Raw genomic sequence first — 25,968 nt, forward strand, 5'->3', positions numbered from 1 at the left:
CTAGTAAGGAAGTATTCTCGGAATTGGCCGAAATCAACCCCCAGAGTCTTAAGATTGCATGAAGCTTCCAGAACACCCGAGAGCCGCCAGAGAGGGGCCACAGGGGGCCCACACATGGTGGCGGCGCGGCCCAGGAGGGAAGGCGCGCCGCCCTAGTGTCTGGTGGCCCCAGACCCCTTCTGATGCCGCCTCTTCGCCTATAAGAAGCCCGTGACCTAAGTCTTCGATACGGAAAAACCACGGTACGAGAAACCTTCCAGAGCCGCCGCCATCGCGAAGCCAAGATCTGTGGGACAGGAGTCTCTGTTCCGGCACGCCGCCGGGATGGGGAAGTGCCCCCGGAAGGCTTCTCCATCGACACCGCTGCCATCTCCACCGCCATCTTCATCAACACTATTGTCTCCCATGAGGAGGGAGTAGTTCTCCATCGAGGCTAAGGGTTGTACCGGCAGCTATGTGGTTCATCTCTCTCCCTATGTACTTCAATACAATAATCTCATGAGCTGCCTTACATGATTGAGATTCATATGATGATGCTTGTAATCTAGATGTCATTATGCTAGTCAAGTGGATTTTACTTATGTGATCTCCGGAGACTCCTTGTCCCACGTGTGTAAAGGTGACAGTGTGTGCACCGTGTGGGTCTCTTAGGCTATATTTCACAGAATACTTATTCACTGAGTTATGATTTGAGTTGGATGTCTCTATGAACTTGTGTTGTGTTAGTACCTCCTGTGAATGCTCAAGGTGACAGCGTGGGGTGTTCATTAGTACTTGGGAATACATCTTTAAGGTTTGCCTACATGATGAATTAGAGTTCGTTATCTTGCCAGAGAGTAATTCAGAATAGCATAGTGAGGTGCTTATTTATATTCCTTTATGATTGCAATGTTGAGAGTTTCCACTAGTGAAAGTATGATCCCTAGGCCTTGTTACTAAATACTGCTATCGCTGCTTGTTTACTGTTCTACTGTATTTGTACTGCCTGCAATATTACCACCATCAACCACACGCCAGTCCTGGACAGCAAAGCACTTTTCTGGCGCCGTTACTACTGCTCATATATATTCATACCACCTGTATTTCACTATCTCTTTGCCGAACTAGTGCACCTATGAGGTGTGTTGGGGACACAAGAGACTTCTTGCTTTGTGGTTGCAGGGTTGCTTGAGAGGGATATCTTTGACCTCTTCCTCCCTGAGTTCGATAAACCTTGGGTGATCCACTTAAGGGAAACTTGCTGCTATTCTACAAACCTCTACTCTTGGAGGCCCAACACTGTCTACAAGAATAGAAGCACCCGTAGACATCAAGTACTTTTCTGGCGCCGTTGCCGGGGAGGAAAGGTAAAAGGTACTCACACTCCGGATCTCGGCTACTAAGCTATTTTCCGGTACCGTTGTAAGTGCTCGAAGCTATTTCCTTTAGATCCTGCAATTGCATCTTTTTGTTTCTTGTTTTACACTAGTTTGGCATAATGGAAAGCAACATGGAGCTTTTTATTCTATTTCCTGAATTAAGACATGGATGGTTTGATGCGAAAATTAAAAAACCCAAGGAACATATTAGTATGAACACTTTGAACACCATTGTTGCTAATGATATGGAAAATTCTAAGCTTGGGGAAGCTGGTTTTGATGAGCATGATCTTTTTAGTCCCCCAAGCATTGAGGAGAAAATTTACTTTGATGATACTTTGCCTCCTATTTATGATGATTATAATGATAGTGGTCTTTTGGTGCACTTTGTTATGGAGGATAAATTTGATTATGATTACAATATGCCTCCTATATTTGATGATGAGAATAATAATGATAGCTACTTTGTTGAATTTGCTCCCACTACAACTACTAAAATTGATTATGCTTATGTGGAGAGTAATAATTTTATGCATGAGACTCATGATAAGAATGCTTTATGTGATATTTATATTGTTGAGTTTGCTCATGATGCTACTGGATATTATTATGAGAGAGGAAAATATGGTTGTAGAAATTTTCATGTTACTAAAACACCTCTCTTTTTGCTCAACATCTTGAAGCTGCAGTTGTTTTATCTTTCTATGCTTGTTGCATTATGCTTCTTGAATTTATTTATTTACAAGATTCCTTTGCATAGGAAGCATGTTAGGCTTAAATTTGTTTCATACTTGCTTTTTGATGCTCTCTTTTGCTTCAACTACTATTTCTTGCGAGTGCATCATTAAAATTGATGAGCCCATCTTAATGGCTATAAAGAAAGAACTTCTTGGGAGATAACCCATGTGTTTATTTTGCTACAGTACTTTTGTTTTATATTTGTGTCTTGGAAGTTGTTACTACTGTAGCAACCTCTCCTTATCTTAGTTTTGTTGCATTGTTGTGCCAAGTAAAGTCTTTGATAGTAAGGTTCATACTAGATTTGGATTACTGCGCAGAAACAGATTTCTTGCTGTCACGAATCTGGGCCTAATTCTCTGTAGGTAACTCAGAAAATTATTCCAATTTACGTGAGTGATCCTCAGATATGAATGCAACTTTCATTCAATTTGAGCATTTTCATTTGAGCAAGTCTGGTGCCTCTTTAAAATTCGTCTTTACGGACTGTTCTGTTTTGATAGATTCTGCCTTTTATTTCGCATTGCCTGTTTTGCTATGCTTGATGGATTTTTCTCTTCCATTAACTTTCAGAAGCTTTGAGCAATGTCCAGAAGTGTTAAGAATGATTGTGTCACCTCTGAACATGTGAATTTTTGATTATGCACTAACCCTCTAATGAGTTTGTTTTGAGTTTGGTGTGGAGGAAGTTTTCAAGGGTCAAGAGAGGAGGATGATATACTATGATCAAGGAGAGTGAAAGCTCTAAGCTTGGGGATGCCCCGGTGGTTCATCCCTGCATATTTCAAGAAGACTCAAGCATCTAAGCTTGGGGATGCCCAAGGCATCCCCTTCTTCATCGACAAAATTATCAGGTTCCTCCCTTGAAACTATATTTTTATTCGGCCATATCTTATGTACTTTACTTGGAGCGTCTGTGTGCTTTTATTTTCATTTTTGTTTTGTTTGAATAAATGCTTATGTGGGAGAGAGACACGCTCCGCTGGTTCATATGAACACATGTGTTCTTAGCTTTTAATTTTCATGGCGAAGGTTGAAACTGCTTTGTTAATTGTTATATGGTTGGAAACGGGAAACGCTACATGTAGTAATTGGTATGATGTCTTGGATAATGTGATACTTGGCAATTGTTGTGCTCATGTTTAAGCTCTTGCATCATACACTTTTCACCTATTAATGAAGAAATACATAGAGCTTGCTAAAATTTGGTTTGCATAATTGGTCTCTCTAAGGTCTAGATAATTTCTAGTAAGAGTTTGAACAACAAGGAAGACGGTGTAGAGTCTTATAATGTTACAATATGTCTTTTATGTAAGTTTTGCTGCACCGCTTCATACTTGTGTTTGTTTCAAATAGCCTTGCTAGCCTAAACCTTGTATCGAGAGGGAATACTTCTCATGCATCCAAATCCTTGAGCCAACCACTATGCCATTTGTGTCCACCATACCTACCTACTACATGGTATTTCTCCGCCATTCCAAAGTAAATTGCTTGAGTGCTACCTTTAAACAATTCAAAATTTATTACCTCTGATTTGTGTCAATGTTTTATAGCTCATGAGGAAGTATGTGGTGTTTATCTTTCAATCTTGTTGGGCAACTTTCACCAATGGACTAGTGGCTTCATCCGCTTATCCAATAATTTTGCAAAAAGAGCTGGCAATGGGATTCCCAGTCCCAAATTAATTAACAAAAATAGACACTCCTCCATGGTATGTGATTGTTGGACGGCACCCGAAGGATTCGGTTAGCCATGGCTTGAGAAAGCAAAGGTGGGGAGGAGTGTCATCTAAATAAAACTAAAATAAAAAGGCACTCCTTCATGGTATGAGATTGTTGGCAGGCACCCGAGGATTCGGTTAGCCATGGATTTTGAAAGTAAAGGTTGGAAGGAGTGCCACACAAAAATAAAAATAATTCATGGGAGCCGCTCTTTGAAGGTTTGTCTGGCAAGGGGGTTAGAGTACCCGCTACCATTCGTTGACAACAACATACACCTCTCAAAACTTTATTTTTATGCTCTCTTTATGTTTCCAAAATAAAAGCTCTAGCACAAATATAGCAATCAATGCTTCCCTCTGTGAAGGGCCATTCTTTTAATTTTATGTTGAGTCAGTTCACCTATTTCTCTCCATCTCAAGAAGCAAACACTTGTGTGAACTGTGCATTGATTCCTACATACTTGCATATTGCACTTGTTATATTACTTTGCATTGACAACTATCCATGAGATATAAATGTTACAAGTTGAAAGCAACCGCTGAAACTTAATCTTTCTTTATGTTGCTTCAATGCCTTTACTTTGAATTATTGCTTTATGAGTTAACTCTTATGCAAGACTTATTGATGCTTGTCTTGAAAGTACTATTCATGAAAAGTCTTTGCTATATGATTCATTTCTTTACTCATGTCATTTACCATTGCTTTGATCGCTGCATTCATTACATGTTCTTACAATAGTATGATCAAGATTATGATGGCATGTCACTCCAGAAATTATCTTTGTTATCGTTTACCTGCTCGGGACGAGCAGAAACTAAGCTTGGGGATGCTGATACGTCTCCGACGTATCGATAATTTGTTATGTTCCATGCCACATTATTGATGATATCTACATGTTTTATGCATACTTTATGTCATATTTATGCATTTTCCGGAACTAACCTATTGACGAGATGCCGAAGTGCCAGTTCCTGTTTTCTGCTGTTTTTGGTTTCAGAAATCCTAGTAAGGAAATATTCTCGGAATTGGACGAAATCAACGCCAGAGTCTTAAGATTAAATGAAGCTTCCAGAACCCCCGAGAGCCGCTAGAGAGGGGCCACAGGGGGCCCACACATGGTGGCGGCGCGGCCCAGGAGGGGGGGCGCGCCGCCCTAGTGTCTGGTGGCCCCAGACCCCTTCTGACGCCGCCTCTTCGCCTATAAGAAGCCCCTGACCTAAGTCTTCGATACGGAAAAACCACGGTACGAGAAACCTTCCAGAGCCGCCGCCATCGCGAAGCCAAGATCTGGGGGACAGGAGTCTCTGTTCCGGCACGCCGCTGGGACGGGGAAGTGCCCCCGGAAGGCTTCTCCATCAACACCGCTGCCATCTCCACCGCCATCTTCATCAACGCTGCTGTCTCCCATGAGGAGGGAGTAGTTCTCCATCGAGGCTAAGGGCTGTACCAGTAGCTATGTGGTTCATCTCTCTCCCTCTATGTACTTCAATACAATAATCTCATGAGCTGCCTTACATGATTGAGATTCATATGATGATGCTTGTAATCTAGATGTCATTATGCTAGTCAAGTGGATTTTACTTATGTGATCTCCGGAGACTCCTTGTCCCACGTGTGTAAAGGTGACAGTGTGTGCACCGTGTGGGTCTCTTAGGCTATATTTCACAGAATACTTATTCACTGAGTTATGATTTGAGTTGGATGTCTCTATGAAATTGTGGTGTGTTAGTACCTCCTGTGAATGCTCAAGGTGATAGCGTGGGGTGTTCATTAGTACTTGGGATTACATCTTTAAGGTTTGCCTACATGATGAATTAGAGTTCGTTATCTTGCCAGAGAGTAATTCAGAATAGCATAGTAAGGTGCTTATTTATATTCCTTTATGATTGCAATGTTGAGAGTTTCCACTAGTGAAAGTATGATCCCTAGGCCTTGTTCCTAAATACTGCTATCGCTGCTTGTTTACTGTTCTACTGTATTTGTACTGCCTGCAATATTACCACCATCAACCACACACCAGTCCTGGACAGCAAAGCACTTTTCTGGCGCCGTTACTACTGCTCATATATATTCATACCACCTGTATTTCACTATCTCTTCGCCGAACTAGTGCACCTATTAGGTGTGTTGGGGACACAAGAGACTTCTTGCTTTGTGGTTGCAGGGTTGCTTGAGAGGGATATCTTTGACCTCTTCCTCCCTGAGTTCGATAAACCTTGGGTGATCCACTTAAGGGAAACTTGCTGCTGTTCTACAAACCTCTGCTCTTGGAGGCCCAACACTGTCTACAAGAATAGAAGCACCCGTAGACATCAGATGCCAAAGTTGCTCATCCATACATCAAAATTTATTCGGTGGACACCAAAGTTGCTTTGATGGGCGCCAAAATTAGATCGTCACAAACCAAATTTGCTCTCTCGAGTACCAAAGTTGCTCTGCAGGACACTAAATTTGCTCGGTCGGAAGCCAAAGTTGCTCTGCAAGGTTAAAAAACTACGTCACCGGGCGCCAAAGTTGCTATGCAGGGCACTTAAGTTCCTTCGTCACACATTAAAAATGCTCCGATTGACGCCAAAATTGTTGTCGGGCATCAAAGTTGTGCCTTCGTGTACCAAAAAGTGCATATGTTAGTTGCATATCAAAGTTGCTTTGTCACATACCAAAGTTATTTTGCTGCATAACAAAATTGCTTTGTCGCGCATCAAAGTTGCTTGTTTAAAAAATTCGTCGAAACATATGAAAATGTGGTCTAGTTTCGAAGCTCTCGTCGTGGGGATTGTAGAAGTGAAAACAGATTGTCATTCCGCCGCACGGTTTAAAAGTTACATTTTTTCAGAAAACGGCACCTGATATCAGATAGCTTACGCATCAGTTGTCGTCTAGTGGGTGTGCCCGAAACGTACGTCTGGCACGCGCCCGCCGGTTAGATTTCAGGATAGAAAAAAAAGTACTCGTACTGTATGGCAATCTACATGGTAATTTACGTGGGCCTACTAGCTTAGGAGATAACGGCCCAATACATGTGTCCTCATCATTGAAATGCGGCCAGAGATCGAAAGAAAAAAATAATCCAAGAAAGAAAACATTTATTCTACATAGAGGATGACATGTGGGACCTATTTTGTAGCAGTGTCCTCAACGTTGACAAGGCGGCAAGGGATCGAAAGAAACGGCAAAGTAGCCCGAAATCAGGGGTCAAATATAAATTCGAGAAAGGAAACGTTTATTCAACAGTCAGGCTGACATGTGGGACCTATCTTGCAGCCGCAGACACAACATTTATCATTCAGAGAGGATGACATGTGGGACCCACGAACCAGCATCGTTCTCGACATTTCTCAAAGGGGGCAGGAGATCGAAAGAAAAAGGCAAGTAGCTCGAAATCAGGTGTCCAAAAAAATTCCAAGAAAGGAAAGGTTTATCGCACAAAGATGCTGACATATTGGACCCAATTTGCAGCAGCGTCATCAACGTTTCAAAGGCGGTGGAGCTCGAAAGAAAAAGGCAAATAGCCAAAAATTAGGGGTCAAAAATAAATCCAGCAAAGGAAACTTTTATCGTACAAAGAGGCTGACATGTGGGACCCATGAGCCAGCAGCGTCCTCAACGTTTCTAAGGCGGCAGGCGATCGAAAAAAGGCAAATAGCCAGAAATTAGGGGTCAAAATAAAGTAGCCAGAAATTAGGGGGAAAAAACTCCAAAAAAGAAAGTTGATTGTACATAGAGGATGACATGCGGGTCCCATGAGTCAGAAGCTTACTCAACTTTTCCAAGGCAGCAGGGGATCAAAAGAAAAAAAGGAAATCGCCAAAAATAAACTTTTATAGTACATAGAGGATGACATGCGGGTTCCATTTTGCAGCAGCGTTCCCAACGTTTCAAATGCGGCTTGAGATCAAAAGAAAAAGAAAGTAGCCAGAAATTAGGGGGTCAAAAAAATCCAAGAAAATAAAGTTGATGGACATAGAGCATGACATGCGGGTCCCATGAGCCAGTAGCTTACTCAACGTTTCCAAGGCGGCAGGGGATCAAAAGAAAAAGGAAATAGCCAAAAATCAGAGGGTGAAAAAAATATACAAGAAAATGAACTTTTATAGCACATAGAGGATGACATGCGACACCATGAGCCAGCAGGTTCCTCAACGTTTCAAACGTGGCATGAGATCGAAAGAAAAAGGCAAGTGACCAAATATGAGGAGCCAAAAATAATTCAAGAAAAGAAAGTTTTATAGTACATAGAGCTCACATGCGGGTCCCATGATCCTGCAGGTTCCTCGACGTTTCAAACGTGGCATGAGATCGAAAGAAAAAGGCAAGTGACCAAATATCAGGAGCCAAAGATAATTCAAGAAAAGAAACTTAATTGTACATAGAGGATGACATGCGGGTCCCATTTAGCAGCAGCGGTATCACCGTTTGAGAGGCTGCAAGGGATCGAAAGAAAAAGGCAAGTGACCAAATATCAGGAGCAAAAAATAATCCAAGAAAAGAAATTTTATTGTACATAGAGGATGACATGCAGGTCCCATTTTGCAGCAGCGGTCTCAACGTTTTCGAGGCGGCACAAGACCAAAAGAAAAATGAAGTAGCCAGAAATCAGGGGGGTGAAAAAAATCCAAGAAAAGAAAGATTTCAATTGGGCTGCATCTGGACATCTGGGCCTTCGAACTATCCTGCTGGGCCTTTTGACTCGTACAATTTCAGCCCACTCCAAAATAGGAAAGTTCGGATTTATCTAAAAAAACAGGAAAGTCCTATGCTTCGCAAAAACACAAAACAAGGAGATTCAACATATAAGTTTGTTTATGTAAAAATAAAGATTTAATTTATCCGTTTGCAATAGCTCAGAGCGCAATACACTGTTTATTGTCTGCAAAATAATCAAGATATCACATGTTTCTTGTACGGGGAGGCTGACATCGGGGACCCATGAGCTAGCAGCATCGTCAATGTTTTAAAGGCTGTAGGGGATGGAAAGAAAAAATAAACCAAAAATATGTTGGTACAAAATCCAAGAAAAGAAACATTTTTGTTCTAAGAGCATGACATGCGGGACCCATGAGGCAGCAACATCCTCAACGATTCCAAGGTGGCAGGGGATCAAAGAAAAAAAAGGAAATATCCAGAAATTAATTAGGGGTTCAAAATAAATCCATCAAAGGAAACATTTATTGTTCTCAGAGGATGATATGTGGGACTGACCTGCCAACAGCGTCCTCATCGTTTCAAAGGGGGCAGGAGATCAAAAGAAAAAGTCAAATAGCCAGAAATTAGGGGTCAAAAATAACTCCAAGAAAGGAAACTTTTATTGTTCGTAGATGATGATATGCGGGACCCATGAGCCAGCAGCTTACTCAACGTTTCAAAGGCGGCATGAGATCGAAAGAAAAAAGGCAAGTGACAAAATATAAGGAGCCAAAGATAATCCAAGAAAAAAACTTTATTGTACGTAGAGGATGACATGCGGGTCCCAATTAGCAGCAGCGGTCTCAACGTTTCAAATGCAGCTTGAGATCAAAAGAAAAAAGAAAGTTGATTGTACATAGAGGATGACATGCGGGTCCCATGAGTCAGCAGCTTACTCAACGTTTCCAAGGCGGAAGGGGATCAAAAGAAAAAGGAAATAGCCAAAAATCAGAGGGTGAAAAAAAACCCAAGAAAATAAACTTTTATAGCACATAGAGGATGACATGCGGGTCCCATGAGCCAGCAGGGTCCTCAACGTTTCAAACGTGGCATGACATCGAAAGAAAAAGGCAAGTGACCAAATATCAGGAGCCAAAAATAATTCAAGAAAAGAAACTTGATTGTACATAGAGGATGACATGCGGGTCCCAATTAGCAGCAGCGGTATCACCGTTTGAGAAGCGGCAGAGGATCGAAAGAAAAAGGCAAGTGACTGAGGTGCCAAAAAAAATCCAAGAAAAGAATGTTTTATAGTACATAGAGGATGACATGTGGGTCCCATGAGCCTGCAGGTTCCTCAACGTTTCAAACGTGGCATGAGATCGAAAGAAAAAGGCAAGTGACCAAATATCAGGAGCCAAAAATAATTCAAGAAAAGAAACTTGATAGTACATAGAGGATGACATGCGGGTCCCATTTAGCAGCAGCGGTATCACCGTTTGAGAGGCTGCACGGGATCGAAAGAAAAAGGCAATTGACCAAATATGAGGTTCCAAAAAAAATCCAAGAAAAGAAAGTTTTATAGTACATAGAGGATGACATGCGGGTCCCATGATCCTGCAGGTTCCTCAACGTTTCAAACGAGGCATGAGATCGAAAGAAAAAGGCAAGTGACCAAATATGAGGAGCCAAAAATAATTCAGGAAAAGAAAGTTTTATAGTACATAGAGGATGACATGCTGGTCCCATGATCCTGCAGGTTCCTCAACATTTCAAACATGGCATGAGATCGAAAGAAAAAGGCAAGTGACCAAATATTAGGAGCCAAAAATAATTCAAGAAAAGAAACTTGATTGTACATAGAGGATGACATGCGGGTCCCAATTAGCAGCAGCGGTATCACCGTCTGAGAAGCGGCAGGGGATCGAAAGAAAAAGGCAAGTGACCAAATATGAGGTGCCAAAAAAAATCCAAGAAAAGAATGTTTTATAGTACATAGAGGATGACATGCGGGTCCCATTTGGAGCAGCGGTCTCAACGTTTCCAAGGCGGCACAGAACCAAAAGAAAAATGAAGTAGCCAGAAATCAGGGGGTGAAAAAAATCCAAGAAGAAAGATTTCAATTGGGCTGCATCTGGACATCTGGGCCTTCGAACTATCCTGCTTGGCCTTTTGACTCGTACAATTTCAGCCCACTCCAAAACAGGAAAGTTCGGAATTTTCTAAAAAAAACAGGAAAGTCCTATGCTTCGCAAAAACAAAAAAACAAGGAGATTCAACATATAAGTTTGTTTATGTAAAAATAAAGATTTAATTTATCCGTTTGAAATAGCTCAGAGCGCAATACACTGTTTATTGTCTGCAAAATAATCAAGATATCACATGTTTCTTGTACGGGGAGGCTGACATCGGGGACCCATGAGCCTGCAGCGTTGTCAACATTTTAAAGACGGCAGGGGATGGAAAGAAAAAATAAACCAAAAATATGTTGGTAAACAATCCGAGAAAAGAAACATTTTCGTTCTAAGAGGATGACATGCGGGACCCATGAGGCAGCAGCATCCTCAGCGTTTATTGTTCATAGAGGCTGACATGTTGGACCCGTGAGCCAGCAGCGTCATCAACGTTTTAAAGGCGGCAGGAGATCGAAAGAAAAAATTTGCCAAAAAACATTTGGTAAACAAAATCCAAGAAAAGAAACATTTACCGTTCTGAGAGGATGACATGCGGGACCCATGAGGCAGCAGCATCCTCAACGATTCCAAGGCGGCAGGGGATCAAAGAAAAAAAAAGGAAATATCCCGAAATTAATTAGGGGTACAAAATAAATCCATCAAAGGAAACTTTTATTGTTCACAGAGGATGACATGTGGGACCTACCTGCCAACAGCGTCCTCATCGTTTCAAAGGGGGCAGGAGATCAAAAGAAAAAAGGCAAATAGGCAGAAATTAGGGGTCAAAAATAACTCCAAGAAAGGAAACTTTAATTGTTCGTAGAGGATGACATGCGGGACCCATGAGCCAGCAGCTTACTCAACGTTTCAAAGGCGGCATGAGATCGAAAGAAAAAGGCAAGTGACAAAATATCAGGAGACAAAGATAATCCAAGAAAAGAAACTTTATTGTACATAGAGAATGACATGCGGGTCCCATTTTGCAGCAGCGGTCCCAACGTTTCAAATGCGGCTTGAGATCAAAAGAAAAAAGAAACTAGCCAGAAATTAGGGGGTAAAAAAAACTCCAAGAAAGGAAAGTTTTATCGTTCATACAGGCTGACATGTGGGACCTATGAGCCAGCAGAGTCCTCAACGTTTCAAAGGCGGCAGGGGATCAAAAGAAAAAGGAAATAGCCAAAAATCAGAGGGTGAAAAAAACCAAGAAAAGGAACTTTTATAGTACATAGAGGATGACATGCGGGTCCCATGAGCCTGCAGGTTCCTAAACGTTTCAAACGTGGCATGAGATTGAAAGAAAAAGGCAAGTGACCAAACATCAGGATCCAAAAATAATTCAAGAAAAGAAACTTGATTGTACATAGAGGATGACATGCGGGTCCCATTTAGCAGCAGCGGTATCACCGTTTGAGAGGCTGCACGGGATCGAAAGAAAAAGGCAAGTGACCAAATATCACGATCCAAAAATAATTCAAGAAAAGAAAGTTTTATAGTACAAAGAGGATGACATGCGGGTCCCATTTAGCAGCAGCGGTCTCACCGTTTGAGAGGCGGCATGGGATCGAAAGAAAAAGGTAAGGGACCAAATTTGAGGTGCCAAAAAAACTCCAAGAAAAGAAAGTTTTATAGTACATAGAGGATCACATGCGGGTCCCATTTAGCAGCAGCGGTATCACCGTTTGAGAGGCGGCAGGGGATCGAAAAAAAAGGTAAGTGACCAAATATGAGGTGCCAAAAAAATCCAAGAAAAGAAAGTTTTATAGTACATAGAGGATGACATGCGGGTCCCATTTAGTAGCAGCGGTATCACCGTTTGAGAGGCAGCAGGGGATCGAAAGAAAAAGGCAAGTGACCAAATTTGAGGTGCCAAAAAAAACTCCAAGAAAAGAAAGTTTTATAGTACATAGAGGATGACATGCGGGTCCCATTTAGCAGCAGCTGTATCACCGTTTGAGAGGCGGCAGGGGATCGAAAGAAAAAGGCAAGTGACCAAATTTGAGGTGCCAAAAAAAACTCCAAGAAAAGAAAGTTTTATAGTACATAGAGGACGACATGCGGGTGCCATTTAGCAGCAGCGGTCTCAATGTTTCCAAGGCGGCAAGGGATCAAAAGAAAAAGGAAGTAGCCAGAAATCAGGGGGTCAAAAAAATCCAAGAATAGAAAGAATTTTGGTTCATAGAGGATGACATGCGGGACCCATGATCCTGCATCGTAAACGGCTCGATCGGAGAGCGTTGAACGAGATGGCGCGATCGAGAAAAAAAACAATGCCAGAGAGGCTGCCATCTGGGCCCTACATCCCTCGGTGGTGCGGATTTGCGTTGACTCGGCCGGCGAACCCGAGAATTCGAGATGCACCACGTCCCGGGCCACCATACGCAACGTTTTGGCCGGTTTCATCGGGCTAGGTGGCCTCAAAAACGAGAAAAAAAAAGTTTTGACATGCACAACGGACATACCCAAAATCGTCGGCCATGGTACACCAGCAACCACGGCGCGACTTCAATTTCGTCGGCCATGGCAACTTTTCTTGTAGTGAATTCCTATAGGAAAAAAGCATTAGCCCATACCTCATGGAAAAATGAGCTTTTTCATCCAATGAGTTTTCATTTTAGAGTGACTAAGAAGGATCCATGCTTACCTTTTCATTTTCATATTTTAAACTTGTTTAAATCATTGTCAAACCTAGGATTTGACCAAGATTTAAATGGGCATAAAATTCAAAAAATCAGAAAAATGAAAAACAAAAGCGCATAGTCTTCTTATGTCACATATATATATATATATAGTAAGCATTCAAAAGTTGATAAACAAAGTCTAGACATATTCCAATAAGACAAATCATGTATCTACCCCTAACCCTAAACTCTGTCTTACGAAGTCAAGCATGAAGAGAAGTGGTTTTTGGTTTCAAACATGCATGGAAATTTCAAAAACCTCCCAAAAGCTTCATTTTAGAGTGACTAAGAAGGATCCAGGCTTACCTTTTCATTTTCATGTTTTAAACTTGTTTAAATCTAGGTCAAACCTAGGATTTGACCAAGATTCAAATAGGCATAATAATTCAGACAAAAAACTAAAGAATGAAAAACCAAAGCACATAGCCTTCTTAATTATGTCATATAGTAAGCATTCAAGTAGATAAACAAGGTCTAGACATATTCAAACCAGAAAAATCATGTATATATCTACACCTAACCCTAAACTCTGTCTTATGAAGTCAATCATGAAGAGAATTGGTTTTGGGTTTCAAACATGGAAATTTCAAGAACGTCCCAAAATCTTCATATATTTTAGAGTGACTAAGAAGGATCCTGGCTTACGTTTTCATTTTCATGTTTGAAACTTGTTTAAATCGTGGTCAAACCTAGGATTTGACCAAGAATCAAATGGGCATAAAATTCTAAAAAATAGAAAAATGAAAAACAAAAGCACATAGTCTACTTATGTCATATAGTAAGCATTCAAGTTGATAAACAAGGTTTAGACATATTCAAACCAGACAAATCATGTAACTACCCCCTAACCCTAAACTCGGTCTTATGAAGTCTAGCATGAAGATAAGTCGTTTTGGGTTTCAGACATTTAAAGCAAAAGCCCCATTTCAAATATTTCAAACTTATTCAAATTTGGTTCAAATTTGAAAGACATACAAGTTATGAGAAAGTGAACCTTAGCATCTTAATAGTATGAGGAAGGACAGAGAAATTATTTTCTCTTGTTTGTGGACAACCAACAAGCTTGTAGGTCACCCATAAGGAATTTTCCTTGTGGAACAACATATAGTGGATTCCCTCGGGGAATCACCTATATATGTGTGTGTATATATATAGTAATAATATTAACTTTCGCCATAACATGGGTCCCATTTATCTTGTGAAGTTTCCCACTATGTATGATGAACTGAACCTTAGCATTAATATGGGACCAACATGTATATGCTATTGGTGTACTGATAACCCACAAGTATAGGGGATCGCGGCAGTCTTCGAGGGAAGTAAAACCCAAATTTATTGATTCGACACAAGGGGAGGTAAAGAATACTTATAAGTCTTAACAACTGAGTTGTCAATTCAGCTGCACCTGGAAAAGCACTAGTAACAGGGGTGATGTGAAAGCAGCAGTAATATGAGAGCAATAGTAACAGTAACATAGCAGCAGTAGCAATAACACAGAGGCAATGGCACCAGAAAATAGTTGATACTACTTCCAATGACATATAGAACGAGTATATGATGATGAGAGATGGACCGGGGTTCCCAGCGATCTACACTAGTGGTAACTCTCCAATAACAAGTGACAAGTGTTGGGTGAACAAATTACAGTTGGGCAATTGATAGGATTCAAAGCATTAAGACAGAACATCAAGATTATTAATCATGTAGGCATGTTTTCCGTATATAGTCGTACGTGCTCGCAATGAGAAACTTGCACAACATCTTTTGTCCTACCAGCCGGTGGCAGCCGGGCCTCAAGGGAATCTACTGGATATTAAGGTACTCCTTTTAATAGAGTACCGGAGCAAAGCATTAACTCTCCGTGAAAACATGTGATCCTCACATCACCGCCATCCCCTCCGGTTGTCCCGATTTCTGTCACTTCGGGGCCTTTGGTTCCGGACAGTGACATGTGCATACAACTTGTAGATACAATCTAAGCAATAAGTATAGAGCTTAAATCTAAGATCATGCCACTCGGGCCCTAGTGACAAGCATTAAGCATAACAAGATTGCAGCAACAATAACTTCACAACCTTTATAGATAGACTAATCATAATGTATCATCCATCGGATCCCAACAAACACAACACCGATTACATCAGATGGATCTCAATCATGTAAGGAAGCTCAGGAGATCATTGTATTGAAGTACATGGGACAGAGAGTACCAACTTGCTACTGCTAGAACCCGTAGTCCATGGGGGAACTACTCACGGAGCATGATGGAGGCGATGGCGTCAATGGAGATGGCTTCCGGGGGCACTTCCCCGTCCCGGCAGGGTGCCGGAACAGAGACTTTTGTCCCCCGAATTGGAGTTTCGCGATGGCGGCGGCGCCCCTGGAGTCTTTCTGGAGTTTCGTCAATTGCTATCGCGTTTTTAGGTCGAAAGGGGTTAAATAGGCGAAGAGGCGGCGCAAGGGGGCGCCTGGGGGCTCCTCACCATAGGCTGGCGCGGGCCCAGGCCTGGCCGCGCCGCCTTATGGTGTGGTGGCCCTCTGGCCCTCCTCCGACTCCCCTTCGGTGTTCTGGAGCCTTCCGGGAAAAATAAGATCTTGGGTCTTTGTTTCGTCGAATTCCGAGAATATTGCCCGAACAACCTTTCTGGAACCAAAAACAGCAGAAAACGAGAGCGGCACTTCGGCATCTTGTTAATAGGTTAGTTCCGGAAAACGCATAAAAACATTATAAAGTGCAAGCAAAATATGTAAGTATTGTCATAAAACAAGCATGGAACATCAGAAATTATGGATACGTTGGAGACATATCAGCATCCCCAAGCTTAGTTCCTACTCGTCCTCGAGTAGGTAAACGATAAAAAGAATAATTTCTGTAGTGACATGCTACTTACATAACCTTGATCATACTATTACAAAGTATATGAAATGAATGAAGTGACTCAAGGCAATGATTTATAGTTGCTAATCAAATAGATAACATATAGCAAAACTTTTCATGAAGAGTACTTTCAAGACAAGCATCAAAAGTCTTGCACAAGAGTTAACTCATAAAGCAATAGATTCAAAGTAAAGGCATCGAAGCAACACAAAGGAAGATACAAGTTTCAGCAGTTGCTTTCAACTTTCAACATGCATATCTCATGGATAATTGTCAACATAAAGTAATATGATGAATGCAAATAAGTAAGTATGTAAGAATCAATGCACAGTTGACACAAGTGTTTGCTTCTAAGATGGAAGGAAGTAGGTAAACTGACTCAACATAAAGTAAAAGAAAGGCCCTTCGCAGAGGGAAGCATTGATTGCTATATTTGTGCTAGAGCTTTGGTTTTGAAAACATAAAGAGAGCATAAAAGTAAAGTTTTGAGAGGTGTTTGTTGTTGTCAATGAATGGTAGTGGGCACTCTAACCCCCTTGCCAGACAAACCTTCAAAGAGCGGCTCCCATTTTATTTTATTTTTGGGTGGCACTCCTTCCAACCGTTCTTTCACAAACCATGGCTAACCGAATCCTCGGGTGCCTGCCAACAATCTCATACCATGAAGGAGTGCCCTGTTATTTTAGTTTTATTATGATGACACTCCTCCCAACCTTTGCTTACACAAGCCATGGCTAACCGAATCCTTCGGGTGCCGTCCAACAATCACATACCATGGAGGAGTGTCTATTTTGGTTAATTAATTTGGGACTGGGAATCCCATTGCCAGCTCTTTTTGCAAAATTATTGGATAAGCGGATGAAGCCACTAGTCCATTGGTGAAAGTTGCCCAACAAACACCACATACTTCCTCATGAGCTATGAAACATTGACACAAATCAGAGGTAATAAATTTTGAATTGTTTAAAGGTAGCACTCAAGCAATTTACTTTGGAATGGCGGAGAAATACCATGTAGTAGGTAGGTATGGTGGACACAAATGGCATAGTGGTTGGCTCAAGGATTTTGGATGCATGATAAGTATTCCCTCTCGATACAAGGCTTAGGCTAGCAAGGCTATTTGAAGCAAACACAAGTATGAACCGGTACAGCAAAACTTACATAAGAACATATTGCAAGCATTATAATACTCTACACTGTCTTCCTTGTTGCTCAAACACTTTTACCAGAAAATATCTAGACCTTAAGAGAGACCAATCATGCAAACCAATTTCAACAAGCTCTACGGTAGTTCTCCACTAATAGGCTCAAACTACATGGTGCAAGAACTTAATCATGATCTACTTGAGAGCTGAAAACAATTGCCAAGTATCAAATTATTCAAGACATTATGAGGCATTTTCCGCTTCCAACCAAATTGCAACAAGTGCAATAGCTATCAACTTTTATCATTGAACATTAAAAGTAAAACGAAGAACAAGTGTTCATATGAAAAAGCGGAGCGTGTCTCTCTCCCACACAAGGATTGCTAGGATCTGAATTTATTCAAACAAAAACAAAAATAAAAGCACACAGACGCTCCAAGTAAAGCACATAAGATGTGACGGAATAAAAATATAGTTTCAATAGAAGAAACCTAATAAGTTGATGAAGAAGGGGATGCCTTGGGCATCCCCAAGCTTAGACGCTTGAGTCTTCTTGAAATATGCAGGGATGAACCACGGGGGCATCCCCAAGCTTAGACTTTTCACTCTTCTTGATCATATATCATCCTCCTCTCTTGACCCTTGAAAACTTCCTTCACACCAAACTTCTCATAAACTTCATTAGAGGGGTTAGTACTCAAAAAATTTGAATCCACCTTGGTCCTGTAGTGACACATTGCAAGAACTCAATAAAACATTAGCTACAGCTCTCCATGTCTGGAAAGCCTTACTTAAAATCCACAAGAGACAATGCAAAAAACAGAGACAGAATCTGCCAAAACAAAACAGCCAGTAAAGACGAATTTTAAAGAGGTACTTCCGTTGCTCAAATGAGAAAACTCAAAACTAATGAAAGTTGCGTACATATCTGAGGAATACACACGTAAATTGGCATAATTTTCTGAGTTACCTACAGAGAAAACAGCCCAGATTCGTGACAGTTAGAAATCTGTTTCTGCGCAGAAATCCAAATCTAGTATCAACCTTCGATTAGAGGCTTCACTTGGCACAAAATTGCAATAAAATCAAGATAAGGAGAGGTTGCTACAGTAGCAACAACTTCCAAAACACAACAAAACAGTAGCAAAATAAACACATGGGTTATCTCCCAAGAAGTTCTTTCTTTATAGCCATTAAGATGGGCTCAGCAGTTTTAACGATGCACTCGCAAGAAATAAGAGTTGAAGAAAAAGAGAGCATCAAAAAGCAAATTAAAAACACATTTAAGTCTCACCCACTTTCTATGCATAGGAATCTTGTACACAAATAAATTCATGAAGAACAAAGTAACAAGCATAAGAAGATAAAACAAGAGTAACTTCAAAAATTTCAGCATATAGAGAGGTGTTTTAGTACCATGTAAATTTCTACAACCATATTTTCCTCTCTCATAATAATTTTCAGTAGCTTCATGAACAAACTCAACAATATATCTATCACATAAAGCATGCTTTTCATGATCCATAAACACATGATTTTAATCAAGCTCAAAGATAATGGGATCAAAACTTTCAAACCCACTTTTATCAATAATATAACAAGATGATTGATCAATCTCAAAAGATATGGGACTCATAGATAAAGTCAATACTTCTCCAATCCCATTTTCATTAGTAGTACAATTAATATTATCAAGTAACATAGGACCATCATCTAAAGTTTTATCATAAACATTTGCTACGCAAAACTCTTCAGTACCATGCATTTCGACATCAGGCACAAACAAAGCATTATCATAAGATTTATCAAAGTAGCATGGATTATCATAAATAACAGTAGCATAATTATTCTCACAAGTATTACTCATAGGTACTATTTCTAGAGAATCGACAGGAACATAACATTCAACCTCTTTCGGTAAGCATGGAGGACAATCCAATAATGTAAGAGATAAAGAGTTACTCTCATTAGAAGGTTGGCATGGGTAGCTAATCCATTCTTCCTCCTTTTGTTCATCACTCTCCTCTTCTTTTTCATCCAATGAGCTTTCAGGTTTATCAATTTCCTCCTCTTTTTCATCCAATGAGCTTTCAGGTTCCTCAATTTCTTCTTCCACAGGTTCCTGCAAATTGTGAGTGCATTCTTGTGCATTAATGAGTCTCTCTTTATAATCAATGATATAAGGATTATCAGTGTAACTTTCATTGCAAAAATTAAGGATAGAAGAGACATAATCTTTAAGGTCCTTACAAACAACACAAGTTTCATAATTTTTAGCCATGAAGGATTCTATCTCAGAGGATCCCATAAATATGACAAATTGTTCTACTTCTTCGAACCCAAGATGAATATAGTTATTCCAATTATAGTTCTTAATTAAAACTTCCTCACTAAAGCCACATTGAAATTTAAGATGTTTAGTATCCTTTTTAGAGAAACAATTTATATCATGGCGTTTAAGCAAAATTTTAGCAATTGTATTCAATTTTTCTATCATAGCACTCATTACTTTACCTGTTCTTGATTCTCTATAATTATTATAATATTCTATAAGCTCCAAGTAGGTTGTGGGTTCTCCCATAACAGCAGTTTTTAATTTTTAGGTTTTTCAAATTTTTATGGATTTTTGGGTATATGAGAAAAATAAAACAAGACAAAAAGAAACTAAGCAAAAGTAAACTAAGCAAAATAAAACTAGACAGAAAACTAAACACAAATAAACTAGACAAAATTAAACTAAGCAAAACAAAATAAAATAATAAAAAAACAGAGAAAGAGGTAGAGTGTACTCCCCAGGTGAACTTATGAGTAGAGCTATGCCTCCCCGGCAACGGCGCCAGAAAACAGTCTTGATAACCCACAAGTATAGGGGATCGCGGCAGTCTTCGAGGTAAGTAAAACCCAAATTTATTGATTCGACACAAGGGGAGGTAAAGAATACTTATAAGCCTTAACAACTGAGTTGTCAATTCAGCTGCACCTGGAAAAGCACTAGTAACAGGGGTGATGTGAAAGCAGCAGTAATATGAGAGCAATAGTAATGGTAACACAGCAACAGTAGCAATAACACAGAGGCAATGGCACCAGAAAATAGTTGATACTACTTCCAATGACATATAGAACGAGTATACGATGATGAGAGATGGACCGGGGTTCCCAGCGATCTACACTAGTGCTAACTCTCTAATAACAAGTGACAAGTGTTGGGTGAACAAATTACAGTTGGGCAATTGATAGGATTCAAAGCATTAAGACAGAACATCAAGATTATTAATCATGTAGGCATGTTTTCCGTATATAGTCGTACGTGCTTGCAATGAGAAACTTGCACAACATCTTTTGTCCTACCAGCCGGTGGCAGCCGGGCCTCAAGGGAATCTACTGGATATTAAGGTACTCCTTTTAAGCATTAACACTCCGTGAAAACATGTGATCCTCACATCACCGCCATCCCCTCCGGTTGTCCCGATTTCTGTCACTTCGGGGCCTTTGGTTCCGGACAGTGACATGTGCATACAACTTGTAGATACAATCTAAGCAATAAGTATAGAGCTTAAATCTAAGATCATGCCACTCGGGCCCTAGTGACAAGCATTAAGAATAACAAGATTGCAGCAACAATAACTTCACAACCTTTATAGATAGACTAATCATAATGTATCATCCATCGGATCCCAACAAACACAACACCGATTACATCAGATGGATCTCAATCATGTAAGGAAGCTCATGAGATCATTGTATTGTACTACATGGGATAGAGAGTACCAACTAGCTACTGCTAGAACCCGTAGTCCATGGGGGAACTACTCACGGAGCATGATGGAGGCGATGGCGTCGATGGAGATGGCTTCCTGGGGCACTTCCCCGTCCCGGCAGGGTGCCGGAACAGAGACTGTTGTCCCCCGAATTGGAGTTTCGCGATGGCGGCGGCGCCCCTGGAGTCTTTCTGGAGTTTCGTCAATTGGTATCGCGTTTTTAGGTCGAAAGGGGTTAAATAGGCGAAGAGGCGGCGCAAGGGGGCGCCTGGGGGCTCCTCACCATAGGCTGGCGCGGGCCCAGGCCTGGCCGCGCCGCCTTATGGTGTGGTGGCCCTCTGGCCCTCCTCCGACTCCCCTTCGGTGTTCTGGAGCCTTCCGGAAAAAATAAGATCTTGGGTCTTTGTTTCGTCGAATTCCGAGAATATTGCCCGAACAACCTTTCTGGAACCAAAAACAGCAGAAAACAGGAACTGGCACTTCGGCATCTTGTTAATAGGTTAGTTCCGGAAAACGCATAAAAACATTATAAAGTGCAAGCAAAATATGTAAGTATTGTCATAAAACAAGCATGGAACATCAGAAATTATGGATACGTTGGAGACGTATCATGTACCCACATGCACGACAGAGGAATGAGAGATAAATTATTTTTGATTGCTAGTTGTTTGATTCTACGGGATTTTTTCCTACACCAGCTAGTTGCTTGATTCATGGGAACATATCCTATAGGAAATAATCCTATAGAAAATAAACATGAGGTCATATCTCATTGATAATGACTTTGGCTGAATCAAAGAGAACTCATCTTCCTACAGGATTCGACTAGGCATGCCATACTAATCATATGTTTTTTCCTATTCCTACGAATCATGCAGCCCAAGGAAATATTACTTGTGGATAACCTCCACTACAACCTTATCAACTACTTTTTCCTTGTAGATAGGTCTTGTGGACAACATAGTGGATGCTCTTAGCCTTTTGCATAGCGGTGGAGCTTGACAAGAAAGGTTGGAGGGACAACAAGCTGAGAGAAAGTAAAATGAGCTAATATTACGCTGAATTTTACAAATAACATAGGCTTAATTTTTCTAGGTTGGGCGGGCCACGGCTCGGTTTTGCTTCAACTAAGACTAGCCACAATGGGAGTATCATAGGTAGTAGTAGTATCATGCATGTCATGTAGGTATAAATCTTATGTGGCACATCAATTAATGATGAGAGAGGTGAAATTAGTATCATAGGTAGATACGGTATCATAGCACGTAAAACTAGAAATTTTAGTGGCAAACACATCATGTACACATATTTGCATTGAGATTCTACAAAACATTAAATAGAATGGAACTATGATACTAATTCATGATACTATGCATTGTAGGTGTTGTATCATAAACTAGTATCATACTCTAAAATGATACTGGTCTATGATACTTCCCATTGTGACTAGTCTAAGTGCTTTTGCACAATGAACACTAGCTATGCACAGACCTCAAAAAACACTTCTACATCATTCTACTATTCACACTTTCTTTTTTCTAATAGAACTACGTACCATTGTTTTTAATATAATCTTGTGACGAGAGTATATATTTCTAAAATAGTCATTTATGTTTCGCATAAGCTCAAAGAGGGGTACTTAATTATGAGAGATATCTTTCAACTAATACGTTGTAGGAGTACTTTAATTATGCGAGCTATCGTGTGAAATGCACACTAGAACGAGTACAGAAGGTCTTTGATAACATTACAGGCCACACGCCCAGTGTAGCCTGCATTGTAGGAGCATTACATCAATTTAACAACTACGGAGGAGTAGCCTAGGTAGAGATAACAGGCAAATGAAATAGTTCAACAGATAGTACAACACAAATACGGAAAGGGAGTAGCCTAGGTAGAGATAAACATGCAAATGAAATAGTTCAACAGGTACAAATCTTGCATTACAACACGAGTATTACATAAAGTACATCAGCACTTCTTTCTGGACCTGTGACGCGAAGGAAGGTTCCATTGCCGGGCATTGGCGAAGCTTGGGATGAACCACAACGGAACCTGCCGCCATGTCCATCTAATGTTGGTTTGGAAACCAACAGTACAGTCTTCGAAATTCAAGCGAAGCGGCAAATTTCTGGAGAAGGAGGATATGCAAGGCCCTGCGCATGGTGCGATGTGTAAACAGAGTTGCTTCTCGCCATATTTGGACGGTCATGTTCTGCCCCATCTTCTACTGGAATGATAATCGGATAGTTCACTCCAAGGAAGAGAGAATATGATCCAAGGGAAATAATCCTCCTCCATGGCCTCGGTGGCATCAACTGACTGGTGTCCATGCTGTACACCTCGCAGCCAAGTAAACCCTTACCATACCCGCTAATAGTGCGACCATCACGACCCTCAGAGGTAGCAGCAGCAGGTAAAATCCGAACCAGTCCAGTATAATCCCGCCCGTCAGTAACGCCCCAGGTATGGACCAGAAAAAGTCTAGAACCATCAGGGGATCGTGCTAACCACCAGGAGCCAAGATTGTACCGACCTTGTTCATCAAGTTCTGGCGGAATAGGTGCCGTGCTGATCAACAAAGGACCTTGCAAAGGAAAGCACAGCTTGAAGTCAGTTCAACAAAACTTGATTAGTTCATTACATACATGAATAATGATACTAGCTAAAATACTGCCTCCGATCCAAATTAATTGACTCAACTGGATGTATCTAGATAGATATGCACAAATTAATTGACTCAAGTTTGTCTAGCTAGATGCATTCGCTAGACAAAGCTGAGTCAATTTGATTTGGATATGAGGGAGTACTTTATTTTGACTCAAAGGCATATCGCTGCTGATTTTGATTGAATATAGAGGGGGAAAGGTACAGGCATGACACGAAAACTGCACAACAAAAAGAAAAAGGCTAAAGCTAAATCTGAAACTAGCAGGTAATAGCGAAAACACATCATATGAGAGGAGAAAAATTACCCCAAGAAAGTTGATTCCATGCATAAACTTTGCCTGTCTGAGTTACAGCAAATACAATACCCTTGTGGATGATTGCATCGGAGTAGCCGAACGCTAAGAACTGGTTGTCAAGAACTGTCCATGTGCTAGAAGCACAGTGAAGGACTGCAATTGCCGCGTTGAAGATGGAAAGAACAGAGAAACTAGTATAATTTGAAGCAGCTGTTGGAACTCGGCAAATAGCTATCTTCAGCAGTTGAAGATGTTGATCATTACACTCGAACACAAGTTTATCCGGGGTGGATTTAAACTCACGTATTGCTGGTAGAGGAATCCGGCGACCAGTGTACACATTGACAAGCTCCCAATTCCAGGGGAAGCCAAGAAGAGCGATCCAATCTCCATTCGCGCCTGCCCACATGCCCGTACCACCATCTGGAATCACGGCATCGGAAGAGATCCTGTCCAGCGGCGTCAGCACAATGTACCCTTGCGCTCTTTCGAATCCTGCTGCTCGCCCTTCTGCGCACCCTGCAGCTTGAACTTGACGATGCGGGAGAAGGGATTATGCGTGGAGGGTACCTGAGTTTGGTGAGTATGAAGAACACAGGGCAAGCCAAACAGCTGAGATGCAGGCAGAGCTACACTTTGTGTTGTTGAATCATGATAAAACTTGCATGAACCGACGAGGCTCGCGGCGGTGATGACATCGCATCGGGATGCGATTTCTTCAAAGGGGCCATCAGCAAACACCCAAGAACTGCCACTCTCATTGATCGATCTCGCCATTGGAAGGATGCGGTCAAGTGGGTGTGGGGGTTTGGGAGTGGGACGCTGGCGTTTGGGTATGATGTATTGGAGGATAGTGCGAGCGGCAGCTGGTAGAGCGATATGGATAAAAGTCCACAACTCCTACTACTACCATTAAACAGGTGGCTCGAGATGATCCGAAAAAGGCATGGCAGCGGTGGTGCAGGGGCTGCTGGTGTAGGCGGGGTCACCAGAGAAGATGGAGATGAAGAAGACGGAGAGGCAGGCAAAAAAACAATTTGAATCGAAATCAATATACGAGTACTATGGGCGTGCCTTCTCTCTCTGGTCTCTCGCACTTATCGCACTTTTTGTCGTGAAGGCGTGTGACCCGAGAAGAAGCTAATGTATTGTATAGCTGTCCTTGCACGCCGTGGAGCTGTATTTTGTCTCATCAAATCAGCTCTGGACAGTTTCAGCAGAGAAAAGATCCTTTGCCATCACCATGATATATTACCACGGGCCCACGGCAGTGCACCTTGTACTACCATATACTGTACTGCTCTATATGTTGCACAAACCACCACTTGGACATTTTTTTTGCAGTTTCCACCATGTGGTGGTCTAATATGTTGCAAATTTCACCACTTGGTTATCTAATCAGTTAGTTAGCCATGTTGATAGCAAAATCGACAAGTCGGTTCAACATGTCAATGTTCCAATTAATGTTTTAGAAAAAATAGATTTTTCAAAATTCATACTTCTCTTATTTAGCTATTTAAAAATTCTTATTCATTTATTTCAACAAATATTGTGCGGTCTTGAATTTTTTTCAAACAAATATTATGGCATCGAGTTCGGGACTCCTGATAAGGACTGGTCGTGGTAGGGAACCCGAAATGAGGCCCACAACATGGTCGAGAGTGGCAAGGAACCCGTCGAGGTGGATGAACTCGGGAAACCTTGGTAGAGGTAGGGATCTTGAGGAGGCCACTAGGGTTAGCCTACCCCCCAATAAGCGTATGAGCGAAAAAAATTCACATAAGTAGTAGCTATTATTAAAATTTCACAAATATTACGCGCTTTTGAATATTTCAAAAGTATTGTGGCGTCACGTTGGCCTTGCCCGAATTTTACCTTTCAGGCTGGATGTCACGAGCATAATCACTCAACCAACCGGGTCCAAAC

The sequence above is a fragment of the Lolium perenne genome, chromosome 3, assembly GCF_019359855.2.
Source record: "Lolium perenne isolate Kyuss_39 chromosome 3, Kyuss_2.0, whole genome shotgun sequence".
NCBI classification, from domain to species: domain Eukaryota; kingdom Viridiplantae; phylum Streptophyta; class Magnoliopsida; order Poales; family Poaceae; genus Lolium; species Lolium perenne.